Source organism: Mytilus galloprovincialis, chromosome 10 (genome assembly GCF_965363235.1).
Source record: "Mytilus galloprovincialis chromosome 10, xbMytGall1.hap1.1, whole genome shotgun sequence".
Taxonomy (NCBI): Eukaryota; Metazoa; Mollusca; class Bivalvia; order Mytilida; family Mytilidae; genus Mytilus; species Mytilus galloprovincialis.
Window position 1 is genome coordinate 5372546 of NC_134847.1, and position 18718 is coordinate 5391263.

General features: G+C 33.4%; 1 protein-coding gene across 3 annotated transcripts in view; it reads right to left on the reverse strand.

The window, feature by feature from the left end:
* LOC143049705 (uncharacterized) overlaps positions 1–18718 on the reverse strand; it is a 396341-nt gene that overhangs the window by 304142 nt on the left and 73481 nt on the right. The window lies entirely within an intron of this gene.

Here is an 18718-nt window from a genome sequence, read left to right on the forward strand (position 1 = left end):
GTATTTGGTCAAACATATAACTATGTTAACCTCTTCAAAAATACTATACTTTTAAGAATCATCCCGTTGTAACTTTTAAACAGACGGTTGGACATGTTTGGGCTTATTGCATAAAATGTAGAGCTCGTCGAGAGGAACAATTTACATGCTGTATGTAGGCAGCAAAGTCTTATCGTTTTCCTTATATGTAAGCTTGAAATTGCAGCGTAATTTTTTTTTGCACTCGGTGACCTTTGACCTTGGGTGCAAATTAAAGGTCACATGAATTTAAGATTATTGGTGTAGGTCCCAAGTCTTTACGACTTCCGGTTCTCGAGATACAATTTTTTAAAAATTGTGTATATTTTTTCAAGGGAAATAACTCCTTATAAGGGTTAACAACAAAATGATGGTATATGTTTATTATCATTGCCATCTGGTCTTGTACATGTTGCCGTTTTCAAATCGATTCTATCTTGAATACTTTTTGAGAAAAATGTAAAAGAATGAAATTGCTTCAAGGGGACGTAACTCTCATAGAGAATGATGAAATCCTTAGCAGCCTCATATGGTAACACATCATGATGAGATCTAACTTTTGTCCAAATAAGGTCATGATATCTTTAAAAACAACGAGGGGGGGCCATGTCGAAAAAAACCAATAAAAGGGAGATAACTTTTAAAGGGGATGATGAAATCCTACACAGCCTCATCTGGTAATACTTCATGATGAGGTCTACCGATGGTCCATATTTGGTCTTGATAACTCCAATAGAAACGAGGGGAGGCCATGTCAAACAAATGCTGGATGAAAAAAAAAAAAAAAAAAAAAAAAAAAAAACAGGAGAAAAACTAGTATCTCAATTGTTTGTAAAACAATTGAAAGGTCTTTCCTGCAAAAGTGATGTTTTCGTAATGTTCTTTGTACGACCTTTCGTTTGATATACGACAAGCATACCTTCTGAAACTTTTAGCTTTTTACACTTAATGACCTCATCCGCCTACATTTTTGAGATCGGAAGTATGATATATGTAACACAGGGTAGATGAGCTTTCATTTGATATACGACAACGCCATGTTCTAGAAAGTTTGATTTTTGCACTTAATAACCCCATCAAACTAATTTTTGGAGGTCGGGAATTTGATATTTCCAATGTACACATCATGACCTTTCATTTAATATACAACAACACTATCTTAAAAGAAAATTTATTTTTTGCACTCAATGACCCCATCCAACCCATGTTTGGGAGACGTCAATTTTAAATTTGAAAAGTACGCTTTATGTTCTTTTATTTGATATGCGACAACCTTACCATCTGAGAAATTTCAATGTTTGCACTAAATGACCCCACCCGTCCTCCTGGGATGAAAAGGGGGTTTAAAATTTTCATTTTTAAGTAGAGTTTATTTAGACCTTCAATTTGATATATCAGATGACCCCATTTGATAAAGTGCAAAAAATGATGCAATATCAACTATATATATAAATAGAAGTTATGAAACTTACAAAGTCAATGCAAAACTTGAAAATTTCAAATTGAATTTTTGGTGTTTTTTTCCATGGAATGTTTTTGGTATTTGGTCAAACATAGAACTAAGTTAACCTCTTCAATTTCTAAAACATTTTAAGAGGTACGCTCTTGTTGATTCAGAAATACATGCCTCCGCTCGCAAAACTTCAAACTGCATTATCTCTACAACGACAATAGATATCTCAACTCTGTTAAATGATAAATGATCTACAGTTGAAGGACAACATTATAGAAAAAGAATTGGGACAATTTCAAAGTTCACCAAGGTCACAATTAATCATCAAATAAATGATGCAATACCAAACTTAAGAACCGGAAGTCGTAGAGACATGGGACTAGCACCATTCAACTCAGGACCACTTGACCTTTCAAATATCACAAGGTCAATGTCATAGTATAATGTGAAGGTCAAGGTGAAATTTCATCATGACCTGACATTGACCTCAAATTGAAGGTCTTGAATTACTGATCATCTTTGCAGTTTATAGTAGGTTGATATCTGTGACCTTTAAAAAGATATACACAAAATACTATACTTTTAAGAATCATCCCGTTGTAACTTTTGAACTGACGGTCGGACATTTTTGGGCTTATTATATAAAATGTAGAGCTCGTCGAGAGGAACATTTTATACGCTGTATGTATGCAGCAAAGTCTTATCGTTTTTCTAATATGTAAGCTTGAAATTGCAGCGTAATTTTATTTTGCACTCTGTGACCTTTGACCTTGGGTGCATATTAAAGGTCACATGAATTAAAGATTATTGGTGAAGGTCCCAAGTCTCTACGACTTCCGGATCTGGAAATACAATTTTTCTAAAATTGAACACAATTTTTCAAGGGGAATAACTCCTTATAAGGGTTAATAACAAAATGATTGTATATGTTCATTAACATTGCCATCTGTTCCTGTACATGTTGCCGTTTTCAAATCCATTCTATCTCTTATACTTTTTGAGAAAAATGCAAAGGAAAGAAATTGTTTCAAGGGGATATAACTCTCATAGGGGACAATGAAATCCAATTCAACCTCATATGGTAATAAATCATGATAAAATCTACCTATTGTTCAAATAATGTCATGATATCTTTAAAAACAACGAGGGGGTGCCGTGTTGAAAAAAATCAATAAAAGGGAGATAACTTCTAAAGAGGATGATGAAATCCTTAACAGGGTCATTTGATTAAACTCCATGATGAGGTCTATCAATGGTCCTTATTTGGTCTTGGTAACTTTAACAGAAAGAAGGGGCGAACATGTCAAAAAAATGTTGGAAGAAAAAAAAGAAAAAAAAGAAAAAAAAAAAAACATAAGAAAAACAATAAGGTCTTTCCCATGTAGGGGAAAGACCTTAACAATAAGGTCTTTCCTCGCGGAGAGGAAAGACCTTAAAAAAACAGGAGAAAAACAATAAGGTCTTTCCTCGCGGAGAGGAAAGACCTTAAAAAAGAAAAAGAAAAAAAAACATTAGAAAAACAATAAGGTCTTTCCCATGTAGGGGAAAGATCTTAAAAAAACAGGAGAAAAAAAATATACGACAAGCATACCTTCTGAAACTTTCCACTTTTAACACTTAATGACCTCATCCGCCTACATTGTTGAGATCGGAATTATGATATACATAACACTGAGTAGATGAGATTTCATTTGATATGCGACAACGCCATGTTCTAGAAAGTTTGATTTTTGCACTTCATAACCCAATGCAAGTAATTTTTGGAGGTCGGGAATTTGATATTTCAAATATACACATCATGACCTTTCATTTGATATACAACAACCCTATCTTAAAAGAAAATTTATGTTTTGCACTCAATGACCCCATCCAACCCATTTTTGGGAGACGTCAATTTGAAATTTGAAATGTACACTTTATGTTCTTTCATTTGATATGCGACAACCTTACCATCTGAGAAATTTGATTGTTTGCACTAAATGACCCCACCCGTCCCCCTGGGATGAAAAGGTGGTTTAAAATTTTCATTTTTAAGTAGAGTTTAATAAGACCTTCAATTTGATATATCAGATGACCCCATTTGACAAAGTGCGAAAAATGATGCAATATCAAATATATAAATAGAAGTTATGAAACTTACGAAGTCAATGCAAAACTTGAAAATTTCAAATTGATTTTTTGGTGTTTTTTTCCATGGAATGTTTTTAGTATTTTGTCAATCATATAACTATGTTAACCTGTTCAATTAATAAAACATTTTAAATGGTAAGCTCTTGTTGATTCAGAAATACATGCCTCCGCTCGCAAAACTTCAAACTGCATTATCTCTTTAACGATAATAGATATCTCAAATCTGTTAAATGATAAATGATCTACAGTTAAAGATCAACATTATAGAAAAAAAATTGGAACAAATTCAAAGTTCACCAAGGTCACAATTAATCATCAAATATATGATGCAATACAAAACTTGAGAACCGGAAGTCGTAGAGACATGGGACTATCACCATTCAACTCAGGACCACTTGACCTTTCAAATATCACAAGGTCAAGGTCATAGTATGATGTGAAGGTCAAGGTGAAATTTCATCATGACCTGACATTGACCTCAAATTGAAGGTCTTGAACTACTGATCATCTTTGCAGTTTATAGTAGGTTGATATATGTTACCTTTAAAAAGATACACACACAATACTATACTTTTAAGAATCATCCCGTCGTAACTTTTGAACAGACAGTCGGACTCTTTTGAGGTCAGTGTATAAAATGTAGAGCTCGTTGAGAGGAACATTTTATACGCTGTAAGTATGCAGCAAACTCTTATCGTTTTCTTAATATGAAAGCTTGAAATTGCAGCGTAATTTTTTTTTGCACTCAGTGACCTTTGACCTTGGGTGTAAATTAAAGGTCACATGAACTTAAATTTATTGGTGTAGGTCCCAAGTCTTTACGACTTCCGGTTCTCGAGATACAATTTTTTAAAAATTGTGTATATTTTTTCAAGGGAAATAACTCCTTATAAGGGTTAACAACAAAATGATTATATATGTTAATTAACATTGCCATCTGGTCTTGTACATGTTGCCGTTTTCAAATGGATTCTATCTTGAATACTTTTTGAGAAAAATGTAAAAGAAAGAAATTGCTTCAAGGGGACATAACTCTCATAGGGAATGATGAAATCCTTAGCAGCCTCATATGGTAACACATCATGATGAGATCTAACTATTGTCCAAATAAGGTCATGATATCTTCAAAAACAACGAGGGGGGGCCATGTCGAAAAAAAACAATAAAAGGGAGATAACTTCTAAAGGGGATGATGAAATCCTACACAGCCTCATCTGGTAATACTTCATGATGAGGTCTACCGATGGTCCATATTTGGTCTTGATAACTCCAATAGAAACAAGGGGAGGCCATGTTAAACAAATGCTGGATGAAAAAAAAAAAAAAAAAAAAAACTAGTATCTCAATTGTTTGTAAAACAATTGAAAGGTCTTTCCTGAAAAATTGATGTTTTCGTAATGTTCTTTGTACGACCTTTCGTTTGATATACGACAAGCATACATTTTGAAACTTTTCGCTTTTTACACTTAATGACCTCATCCGCCTACATTTTTGAGATCGGAAGTATGATATATGTAACACAGGGTAGATGAGCTTTCATTTGATATGCGACAGCGCCATGTTCTAAAAAGTTTGATTTTTGCACTTAATAACCCCATCCGACTAATTTTTGGAGGTTAGGAATTTGATATTTCAAATGTACACATCATGACCTTTCATTTGATATATAACAACCCTATCGTAATAGAAAATTTATTTTTTGCACTCAATGACCCCATTCAACCAAATTTTGGGGGACGTCAATTTAAAATTTGAAATGTACGATTTATGTTCTTTCATTTGATATGCGACAACCTTACCATCTGAGAAATTTGAATGTTTGCACTAAATGACCCCACCCGTCCCCCTGGGATGAATAGGGGGTTTAAAATTTTAATTTTTAAGTAGAGTTTATTGAGACCTTCAATTTGATATATCAGATGACCCCATTTGACAAAGTGCAAATAATGATGCAATATCAACTATATAAATAGAAGTTATGAAACTTAAAAAGTCAATGCAAAACTTGAAAATTTCAAATTGAATTTTTGGTGTTTTTTTACATGGAATGTTTTTGGTATTTGGTCAAACATATAACTATGTTAACCTCTTCAATTTCTTAAACATTTTAAGTGGTAAGCTGTTGTTGATTCAGAAATACAGGCCGCCGCTAGCAAAATTTCAAACTGCATTATCTCTAAAACGACAATAGATATCTCAAATCTGTTAAATGGTAAATGATCTAAAGTTAAAGGACAACATTATAGAAAAGGAATTGGGACAATTTCAAAGTTCACCAAGGTCACAATTAATCATCAAATATATGATGCAATACCAAACTTGAGAACCGAAAGTCGTAGAGACATGGGACTATCACCATTCAACTCAGGACCACTTGACCTTTCAAATATCTCAAGGTCAAGGTCATAGTATTATGTGAAGGTCAAGGTGAAATTTCATCATGACCTGACATTGAAGGTCTTGAATTACTGATCATCTTTGCCGTTTATAGTAGGTTGATATCTGTTACCTTTAAAAAGATATACACACAATACTATACTTTTAAGAATCATCCCGTCGTAACTTTTAAACAGACGGTCAGAAATATTTGGGCTTATTGCATAAAATGTAGAGCTCGTCGAGAGGAACAATTTACACGCTGTATGTATGCAGCAAAGTCTTATCGTTTTCCTAATATGTAAGCTTGAAATTGCAGCGTAATTTTATTTTGCACTCGGTGACCTTTGACCTTGGGTGCATATTGAAGGTCACATGAATTAAGATTATTGGTCAAGGTTCAAGGTCTCTATGACTTCCGGTTCTGAAAATAGAATTTTTCAAAAATTATTTATAATTTTTAAAGGGAAATAACTCCTTATAAGGATAAGTAACAAATTAATTGTTTATGTTTATAAACATTGCCATCTGTTCTTGTACATGCTGTCATTTTCAATTACATTCTATCTCAAATACTTTTTGAGAAAAATGCAAATATTAAAAATTGCTATAAGGGGATATAACTCTCAAAGGGGATGATGAAATCCTATGCAGCCTCATGTGGTAATACATCATGATGATATCTACCTATTGTCTATATAAGGTCATGATATCTTTTAAAACATTAAAGGGGGGCCATGTTGAAAAAAATCAATAAAAGGGAGATAACTTCTAAAGGGGATGATGAAATCCTACAAAAGTTCATCTGGTAAAAGTGAATGATGAGGTCTATCGATGGTCCATATTTGGTCTTGATAACTTCAACAGAAAGGGGACAAGGCCCTGTCAAAAAAATGTTGGAAGAAAAAAAAGAAAAAGAAAAAACATTAGAAAAACAATAAGGTCTTTCCCATGTAGGGGAAAGACCTTAAAAAACTAGTATCTCAATTGTTTGTAAAACAATTGAAAGGTCTTTCCTGTAAAAGTGATGTTTTCGTAATGTACTTTGTACGACCTTTCGTTTGATATACGACAAGCATACCTTCTGAAACTTTTCACTTTTTACACTTAATGACCTCATCAGCCTACATTTTTGAGATCGGAAGTATGATGTATGTAACACAGGGTAGATGAGCTTTCATTTGATATGCGACAACGTCATGTTCTAGAAAGTTTGATTTTTGCACTTAATAACCCTATCTTACTAATTTTTGGAGGTCGGGATTTTGATATTTCAAATGTACACATCATGACCTTTCATTTGATATACAACAACCTTACCTTAAAAGAACATTTATTTTTTGCACTCAATGACCCCATCCAACCCATTTTTGGGAGACGTCAATTTGAAATTTGAAATGTACGCTTTATGTTCTTTCATTTGATATGCGACAACCTTACCATCTGAGAAATTTGAATGTTTGCACTAAATGACCCCACCCGTCCCCCTGGGATGAAAAGGGGGTTTAAAATTTTCATTTTTAAGTAGAGTTTATTAAGACCTTCAATTTGATATATCAGATGACCCCATTTGACAAAGTGCAAATAATGATGCAATATCAATTATATAAATAGAAGTTATGAAACTTACAAAGTCAATGCAAAACTTGAAAATTTCAAATTGATTTTTTGGTGTTTTTTTCCATGGAATACTTTTGGTATTTGGTCAAACATATAACTATGTCAACCTCTTCAATTTCTAAAACATTTTAAGTGGTAAGCTCTTGATGATTCAGAAATACATGCCTCCGCTCGAAAAACTTCAAACTGCATTATCTCTAAAACGACAATAGATATCTCAAATCTGTTAAATGATAAATGATCTACAGTTGAAGGACAACATTATAGAAAAAGAATTGGGACAATTTCAAAGTTCACCAAGGTCACAATTAATCATCAAATATATGATGCAATACAAAACTTGAGAACCGGAAGTCGTAGAGACATGGGACTATCACCATTCAACTCAGGACTACTTGACCTTTCAAATATTACAAGGTCAAGGTCATAGTAAAATATGAAGGTCAAGGTGAAATTTCATCATGACCTGACATTGACCTCAAATTGAAGGTCTTGAACTACTGACCATCTTTGCAGTTTATAGTAGGTTGATATCTGTTACCTTTAAAAAGATATACACACAATACTATACTTTTAAGAATCATCCCGTCGTAACTTTTGAACATACAGTCGGACTCTTTTGAGGTCAGAGTATAAAATGTAGAGCTCGTCGAGAGGAACATTTTATACGCTGTAAGTATGCAGAAAACTCTGATCGTTTTCTTAATATGAAAGCTTGAAATTGCATCGTAATTTTTTTTTGCACTCGGTGACCTTTGACCTTGGGTGCAAATTAAAGGTCACATGAACTTAAGATTATTGGTGTAGGTCCCAAGTCTTTACGACTTCCGGTTCTCGAGATACAATTTTTCAAAAATTGTTTATATTTTTTCAAGGGAAATAACTCCTTATAAGGGTTAACAACAAAATGATTGTATATGTTAATTGACATTGCCATCTGGTCCTGTACATGTTGCCGTTTTCAAATCGATTCTATCTTGAATACTTTTTGAGAAAAATGTAAAAGAAAGAAATTGCTTTAAGGGGACATAACTCTCATAGGGAATGATGAAATCCTTAGCAGCCTCATATGGTAACACATCATGATGAGATCTAACTTTTGTCCAAATAAGGTCATGATATCTTCAAAAACAACGAGGGGGGGGCCATGTCGAAAAAAAACAATAAAAGGGAGATAACTTCTAAAGAGGATGATGAAATCCTACACAGCCTCATCTGGTAATACTTCATGATGAGGTCTACCGATGGTCCATATTTGGTCTTGATAACTTCAATAGAAACAAGGGGAGGCCATGTTAAACAAATGCTGGATGAAAAAAAAAAAAAAAAAAAAAAACAGGAGAAAAACAATAAGGTCTTTCCTCGCGGAGAGGAAAGACCTTAAAAAAACAGGAGAAAAACAATAAGGTCTTTCCTCGCGGAGAGGAAAGACCTTAAAAAAAACATTAGAAAAACAATAAGGTCTTTCCTCACGTAGGGGAAAGACCTTAAAAACATTAGAAAAACAATAAGGTCTTTCCCATGTAGGGGAAAGACCTTAACTAGTATCTCAATTGTTTGTAAAACAATTGAAAGGTCTTTCCTGTAAAAGTGATGTTTTCGTAATGTTCTTTGTACGACCTTTCGTTTGATATACGACAAGCATACTTTCTGAAACGTTTCGCTTTTTACACTTAATGACCTCATCCGCCGACATTTTTGAGATCGGAAGTATGATATATGTAACACAGGGTAGATGAGCTTTCATTTGATATGCGACAACGCCATGTTCTAAAAAGTTTGATTTTTGCACCTAATGACCCCATCCAACCAATTTTTGGAGGTTGGGAATTTTATATTTCAAATGTACACATCATGACCTTTCAATTGATATACAACAACCCTCTAGTAAAAGAAAATTTATTTCTTGCACTCAATGACCCCATTCAACCCATTTTTGGGAGACGTCAATTTGAAATTTGAAATGTGCGCTTTATGTTCTTTCATTTGATATGCGACAACCTTACCATCTGAGAAATTTGAATTTTTGCACTAAATGACCCCACCCTTCCGCCTGGGATGAAAAACAGGCTTAAAATTTTCATTTTTAAGTAGAGTTTATTGAGACCTTCAATTTGATATATCAGATGACCCCATTTGACAAAGTGCCAAAAATGATGCAATATCAACGATATAAATAGAAGTTATGAAATTTACAAAGTCAATGCAAAACATGAAAATTTTAAAATGATTTTTTTGTGTTTTTTTTAAATGGAATGTTTTTGGTATTTGGTCAAACATATAACTATGTTAACTTCTTCAATTTCTTAAACATTTTAGGTGGTAAGCTGTTGTTGATTCAGAAATACATGCCGCCGCTCGTAAAATTTCAAACTCAATTATCTCAAAAACGACAATAGATATCTCAAATCTGTTAAATGGTAAATGATCTACAGTTAAAGGACAACATTATCAAAAAGACTAGGGACAATTTCAAAGTTCACAAAGGTCACAATTAATCATCAAATATATGATGCAATACCAAACTTGATAACCGGAAGTCGTAAAGACATGGGATTACCACCATTCAACTCAGGACCACTTAATCTTTCAAATATTACAAGGTCAAGGTCATAGTATAATGTGAAGGTCAAGGTGAAATTTCATCATGACCTGAAATTGGCCACAAATTGAAGGTCTTGAATTACTGATCATCTTTGCAGTTTATAGTAGATTGATATCTGTTACCTTTAAAAAGATATACACAAAATACTATACTTTTAAGAATCATCTCGTTGTAACTTTTGAACAGACGGTCGGACATTTTTAGGCTTATCGTATAAAATGTAGAGCCCGTCGAGAGGAACATTTTATACGCTGTATGTATGCAGCAAAGTCTTATCGTTTTCCTAATATGTAAGCTTGAAATTGCAACGTAATTTTTTTTTTTGCACTCAGTGACCTTTGACCTTTACTGCATATTAAAGGTCACATGAATTAAAGATTACTGGTGAAGGTCCCAAGTCTCTACGACTTCTGGTTCTCGAAATACAATTTTTCTAAAATTATGTTCAATTTTTCAAGGGGAATAACTCCTTATAAGGCTTAATAACAAAATGATTGTACATGTTCATTAACATTGCCATCTGTTTCTGTACATGTTGCCGTTTTCAAATCGATTGTATCTCTTATACTTTTTGAGAAAAATACAAAGGAAAGAAATTGTTTCAAGGGGATATAACTCTTATAGGGGACGATGGAATCCTATTCAGCCTCACATGGTAATACATCATGATGAGATCTACATTGTGTCCAATTAAGGTCATGATATCTTTAAAATCAACGAGGGGGGGCCATGTTGAAAAAAATCAATAAAAGGGAGATAACTCATAAAGGGGATGATGAAATCCTTAACAGGGTCATTTGGTAATACATCTTGGTGAGGTCTAGCGATGGTCCATATTTGGTCTTAATAACTTCAACAGAAACAAGAGGCTGGCATGTCAAAAAAATGTTGGAAGAAAAAAAAGAAAAAACTAGTATCTCAATTGTTTGTAAAACAATTGAAAGGTCTTTCCTGTAAAAGTGATGTTTTCGTAATGTATTTTGTACGACCTTTCGTTTGATATACGACAAGCATACCTTCTGAAACTTTTTGCTTACTTTTTTAAGATCGGAATTATGATATATGTTACATAGAGTAGAAGAGCTTTCATTTGATATGCGACAACGCCATGTTCTAGAAAGTTTGATTTTTGCACTTAATAACCCTATCAAACTAATTTTTGGAGGTTGGGAATTTGATATTTCAAATGTACACATCGTGACCTTTCATTTGATATACAACAACCCTATCTTAAAAGAAAATTTATTTTTTGCACTCAATGACCCCATCCAACCCATTTTTGGGAGACGTCAATTTGAAATTTGAAATGTACGCTTTATGTTCTTTCATTTGATATGCAACAACCTTACCATCTGAGAAATTTGAATGTTTGCACTAAATGACCCCACCCGTCCCCCTGGGTTAAAAAGAGGGTTTTAAATTTTCATTTTTAAGTAGAGTTTATTAAGACCTTCAATTTGATATATCAGATGACCCCATTTGACAAAGTGCAAATAATGATGCAATATCAACTATATAAATAGAAGTTATGAAACTTACAAAGTCAATGCAAAACTTGAAAATTTCAAAATGATTTTTTAGTGTTTTTTTCCATGGAATGTTTTTGGTATTTGGTCAAACATATAACTATGTTAACCTCTTCAATTTCTAAAACATTTTCAGTGGTTAGCTCTTGTTGATTCAGAAATACATGCCTCCGCTCGCAAAACTTCAAACTGCATTATCTCTAAAACGACAATAGATATCTCAAATCTGTTCAATGATAAATGATCTACAGTTGAAGGACAACATTATAGAAAAAGAATTGGGACAATTTCAAAGTTCACCAAGGTCATAATTAATCATCAAATATATGATGCAATACCAAACTTAAGAACCGGAAGTCGTAGAGACCTGGGACTATCACCATTCAACTTTAGGACCACTTGACCTTTCAAATATCACAAGGTCAAGGTCATTGTATACTGTGAAGGTCAAGGTGAAATTTCATCATGACCTGACATTGACCTCAAATTGAAGGTCTTGAATTACTGATCATCTTTGCAGTTTATAGTAGGTTGATATCTTTGACCTTTAAAAAGATATACACAAAATACTATACTTTTAAGAATCATCCAGTTGTAAATTTTGAACAGACGGTCAGACATTTTTGGGCTTATAATATAAAATGTAGAGCTCGTAGAGAGGAACATTTTATACGCTGTATGTATGCAGCAAAGTCTTATCGTTTTCCTAATATGTAAGCTTGAAATTGAAACGTAATTTTATTTTGCACTCTGTGACCTTTGACCTTGGGTGCATATTAAAGGTCACATGAATTAAAGATTATTGGTGAAGGTCCCAAGTCTCTACGACTTCCGGATCTGGAAATATAATTTTTCAAGAGGAATAACTCCTTATAAGGGTTAATAACAAAATGATTGTATATGTTCATTAACATTGCCATCTGTTCCTGTACATGTTGCCGTTTTCAAATCAATTCTATCTCTTATACTTTTTGAGAAAAATGCAAGGAAAGAAATTGTTTCAAGGGGATATAACTCTCATAGGGGACAATGAAATCCTATTCAACCTCATATGGTAATAAATCATGATGAGATCTACCTATTGTCCAAATAATGTCATGATATCTTTAAAAACAACGAGGGGGTGCCATGTTGAAAAAAATCAATAAAAGGGAGATAACTTCTAAAGAGGATGATGAAATCCTTAACAGGGTCATTTGGTAAAACTGCATGATGAGGTCTATCAATGGTCCATATTTGGTCTTGGTAACTTTAACAGAAGGAAGGGGCGGGCATGTCAAAAAAATGTTGGAAGAAAAAAAAGAAAAAAAAGAAAAAAAAAAACATTAGAAAAACAATAAGGTCTTTCCCATGTAGGGGAAAGACCTTAAAAACACATTAGAACTAGTATCTCAATTGTTTGTAAAACAATTGAAAGGTCTTTCCTGTAAAAGTGATGTTTTCGTATTGTACTTTGTACGACCTTTCGTTTGATATACGACAAGCACACCTTCTGAAACTTTTCGCTTTTTATACTTAATGACCTCATCCGTCTACATTTTTGAGATCGGAATTATGATATATGGAACAGAGTAGATGAGCTTTCGTTTGATATGCGACAACACCATGTTCTTGAAAGTTTGATTTTTGCACTTAATAACCCTATCCAACAAATTTTTGGAGGTCGGGAATTTGATATTTCAAATGTACACATCATGACCTTTCATTTGATATACAACAACCCTACCTTAAAAGAACATTTATTTTTTGCACTCAATGACCCCATCCAACCCATTTTTGGGAGACGTCAATTTGAAATTTGAAATGTACGCTTTATGTTCTTTCATTTGATATGCGACAACCTTACCATCTGAGAAATTTGAATGTTTGCACTAAATGACCCCACCCGTCCCCCTGGGATGAAAAGGGAGTTTAAAATTTTCATTTTTAAGTAGAGTACATTTAGACCTTCAATTTGATATATCAGATGACCCCATTTGACAAAGTGCAAAAAATGATGCAATATCAACTATATAAATAGAAGTTATGAAACTTACAAAGTCAATGCAAAACTTGAAAATTTCAAATTGAATTTTTGGCGTTTTTTTCCATTGAATGTTTTTGGTATTTGGTCAAACATATAACTATATTAACCTCTTCAATTTCTTAACATTTTAAGTGGTAAGCTGTTATTGATTCAGAAATACATGCCGCCGCTCGCAAAATTTCAAACTGGATTATCTCTAAAACGACAATAGATATCTCAAATCTGTTAAATGATAAATGATCTACAGTTGAAGGACAACATTATAGGAAAAGAATTGGGACATTTTCAAAGTTCACCAAGGTCACAATTAATCATCAAATATATGATGCAATACCAAACTTAAGAACCGGAAGTCGTAGAGACATGAGACTACCACTATTCAACTCAGGACCACTTGACCTTTCAAATATCACAAGGTCAAGGTCATAGTATACTGTGAAGGTCAAGGTGAAATTTCATCATGACCTGACATTGACCTCAAATTGAAGGTCTTGAATTACTGATCATCTTTGCAGTTTATAGTAGGTTGATATCTGCTACCTTTTAAAAGATATACACAAAATACTATACTTTTAAGAATCATCCCGTTGTAAATTTTGAACAGACAGTCGGACTTTTTTGGACTTATCATATAAAATATAGAGCTCGTCGAGAGGAACATTTTATACGCTGTATGTATGCAGCAAAGTCTTACCGTTTTCCTAATATGTAAGCTTGAAATTGCAGCGTAATTTTTTTTTGCACTCGGTGACCTTTGACCTTGGATGCATATTAAAGGTCACATGAATTAAAGATTATTGGTGAAGGTCCCAAGTCTCTACGACTTCCGGTTCTGGAAATGAAATTTTTCTAAAATTGTTTACAATTTTTCAATGGGAATAACTCCTTATAAGGGTTAATAACAAAATGATTGTATATGTTCATTAACATAACCATCTGTTCCTGTACATGTTGCCGTTTTCAAATCGATTCTATCTCTAGTACTTTTTGAGAAAAATGCAAAGGAAAGAAATTGTTTCAAGGGGATATAACTCTCATAAGGGACGATGAAATCCTATTCAGCCTCATATGGTAATACATAATGATGAGATGTACCTTTTGTCCAAATAAGGTAATGATATCTGTAAAAACAACGAGGGGGGGGGGCATGTGGAAAAAAATCAATAAAAGGGAGATAACTTCTTAAGGGGATGATGAAATCCTACAAAAGTTCATCAGGTAACAGTTCATGATGAGGTCTATCGATGGTTTAAATTTGGTTTTGATAACTCCAATAGAAGCGGTAGGAGGGCGTGCCAAACAAATGCTGGAAGAAAAAAAAAAAGAAAAAAAAAAAACACTAGTATCTCAATTGTTTGTAAAACAATTGAAAGGTCTTTCCTGTAAAAGTGATGTTTTCGTAATGTACTTTGTATGAAAATTTTGTTTGATATACGACAAGCATACCTTCTGAAACTTTTCGCTTTTTACACTTAATGACCTCATCCGCCTACATTTTTGAGATCGGAAGTATGATATATGTAACACAGGGTAGATGAGCTTTCATTTGATATGCAACAACTCTATGTTCTAGAAAGTTTGATTTTTGCACTTAATAACCCTATCCAACTAATTTTTGAGGTCGGAAATATGATATTTCAAATGTACACATCATGACCTTTCATTTGATATACAACAACCCTACCTTAAAAGAACATTTATTTTTTGCACTCAATGACCCCATCCAACCCAGTTTTGGGAGACGTCAATTTGAAATTTGAAATGTACGCTTTATGTTCTTTCATTTGATATGCGACAACCTTACCATGTGAGAAATTTGAATGTTTGCACTAAATGACCCCACCCGTCCCCCGGGATGAAAAGGGGGTTTAAAATTTTCATTTTTAAGTAGAGTTTATTAAGATCTTCAATTTGATATATCAGATGACCCCATTTGACAAAGTGCAAATAATGATGCAATATCAACTATATAAATAGAAGTTATGAAACTTACAAAGTCAATGCAAAACTTGAAAATTTCAAATTGATTTTTTGGTGTTTTTTTCCATGGAATGTTTTTGGTATTTGGTCAAACATATAACTATGTCAACTTCTTCAATTTCTAAATCATTTTAAGTGGTAAGCTGTTGTTGATTCAGAAATACATGCCGCCGCTCGCAAAATTTCAAACTGCATTATCTCTAAAACGACAATAGATATCTCAAATCTGTTAAATGGTAAATGATCTACAGTTGAAGGACAACATTATAAAACAAAAATATGGACAATTTCAAAGTTCACCAAGGTCACAATTAATCATCAAATATATGATGCAATACCAAACTTGAGAACCGGAAGTCGTAGAGACATGGAATTACCACCATTCAACTCAGGACCACTTGACCTTTCAAATATCACAAGGTCAAGGTCATAGTATAATGTCAAGGTCAAGGTGAAATTTCATCATGACCTGACATTGACCTTAAATTGAAGGTCTTGAACTACTGATCAGCTTTGCAGTTTATAGTAGGTTGATATCTGTTACCTTTAAAAAGATATACACACAATACTATACTTTTAAGAATCATCCCGTTGTAACTTTTGAACAGACAGTCGGACTCTTTTGAGCTCAGTGTATAAAATGTAGAGCTCGTCGAGAGGAACATTTTATACGCTGTAAGTATGCAGCAAACTCTTGTCGTTTTCTTAATATGAAAGCTTGAAATTGCGGCGTAATTTTTTTTTGCACTCTGTGACCTTTGACCTTGGGTGCAAATTAAAGGTCACATGAACTTAAGATTATCGGTGTTGGTCCCATGTCTTTACGACTTCCGGTTCTCGAGATACAATTTTTCAAAAATTAAGAATATTTTTTCAAGGGAAATAACTCCTTATAAGGGTTAACAATAAAATGATTGTATATGTTAATTAACATTGCCATCTGGTCTTGTACATGTTGCCGTTTTCAAATGGATTCTATCTTGAATACTTTTTGAGAAAAATGTAAAAGAAAGAAATTGCTTCAAGGGGACATAACTCTCATAGGGAATGATGAAATCCTTAGCAGCCTCTTATGGTAACACATCATGATGAGATCTAACTATTGTACAAATAAGGTCATGATATCTTCAAAAGCAACGAGGGGGGCCATGTCGAAAAAAAACAATAAAAGGGAGATAACTTCTAAAGGGGATGATGAAATCCTACACAGCCTCATCTGGTAATACTTCATGATGAGGTCTACCGATGGTCCATATTTGGTCTTGATAACTCCAATAGAAACGAGGGGAGGCCATGTTAAACAAATGCTGGATGAAAAAAAAAAAAAAAAAAAAAAAAAAAAAAAAAACATGAGAAAAACAATAAGGTCTTTCCTCGCGGTCTTTCCTGTAAAAGTGATGTTTTCGTAATGTACTTTGTACGACCTTTCGTTTGATATACGACAAGCATACCGTCTGAAACTTTTCACTTTTCACACTTAATGACCTCATCAGCCTACATTTTTGAGATCGGAAGTATGATGTATGTAACACAGGATAGATGAGCTTTCATTTGATATGCGACAACACCATGTTCTAGACAGTTTGATTTTTGCACTTAATTACCCCATCCAACTAATTTTTGGAGGTCGGGAATTTGATATTTTAAATGTACACATCATAACCTTTTATTTGATATACAACAACCCTACCTTAAAAGAACATTTATTTTTTGCACTCAATGACCCCATCCAACCCATTTTTGTAAGACGTCAATTTGAAATTTGAAATGTACGCTTTATGTTCTTTCATTTGATATGCGACAACCTTACCATCTGAGAAATTTGAATGTTTGCACTCAATGACCCCACCCATCCCCCTAGGATGAAAATGGGATTTAAAATTATAATTTTCATTTTTAAGTAGAGTTTATTGAGACCTTCAATTTGATATATCAGATGACCCCATTTGACAAAGTGCAAATAATGATGCAATATCAACTATATAAATAGAAGTTATGAAACTTACAAAGTCAATGCAAAACTTGAAAATTTCAAATTGATTTTTTGGTGTTTTTTTCCATGGAATGATTTTGGTATTTGGTCAAACATATAACTATGTCAACCTCTTCAATTTCTAAAACATTTCAAGTGGTAAGCTCTTGATGATTCAGAAATACATGCCTCCGCTCGCAAAACTTCAAACTGCATTATCTCTAAAACGACAATAGGTATCTCAAATCTGTTAAATGATAAATGATCTACGGTTGAAGGACAACATTATAGAAAAAGAATTGGGACAATTTCAAAGTTCACCAAGGTCACAATTAATCATCAAATATATGATGCAATACAAAACTTGAGAACCGGAAGTCGTAGAGATATGGGATTATCACCATTCAACTCAGGACCACTTGACCTTTCAAATATCACAAGGTCAAGGTCATAGTATAATGTGAAGGTCAAGGTGAAATTTCATCATGACCTGACATTGACCTCAAATTGAAGGTCTTGAATTACTGATCATCTTTGCAGTTTATAGTAGGTTGATATCTGTTACCTTTAAAAAGATATACACACAATACTATACTTTTAATAATCATCCCGTCGTAACTTTTGAACAGACAGTCGGACACTTTTGGGCACAGTGTATAAAATGTAGAGCTCATAGAGAGGAACATTTTATACGCTGTAAGTATGCAGCAAACTCTTATCGTTTTCTTAATATGCAAGCTTGAAATTGCAGCGTAATTTTTTTTTGCACTTGGTGACCTTTGACCTTGGGTGCAAATAAAAGGTCACATGAACTTAAGATTATTGGTGTAGGTCCCAAGTCTTTACGACTTCCGGTTCTCGAGATACAATTTTTCAAAAATTGGGTATATTTTTTCAAGGGAAATAACTCCTTATAAGGGTTAACAACAAAATGATTGTATATGTTCATTATCATTGCCATCTGGTCTTGTACATGTTTCCGTTTTCAAATCAATTCTATCTTGAATACTTT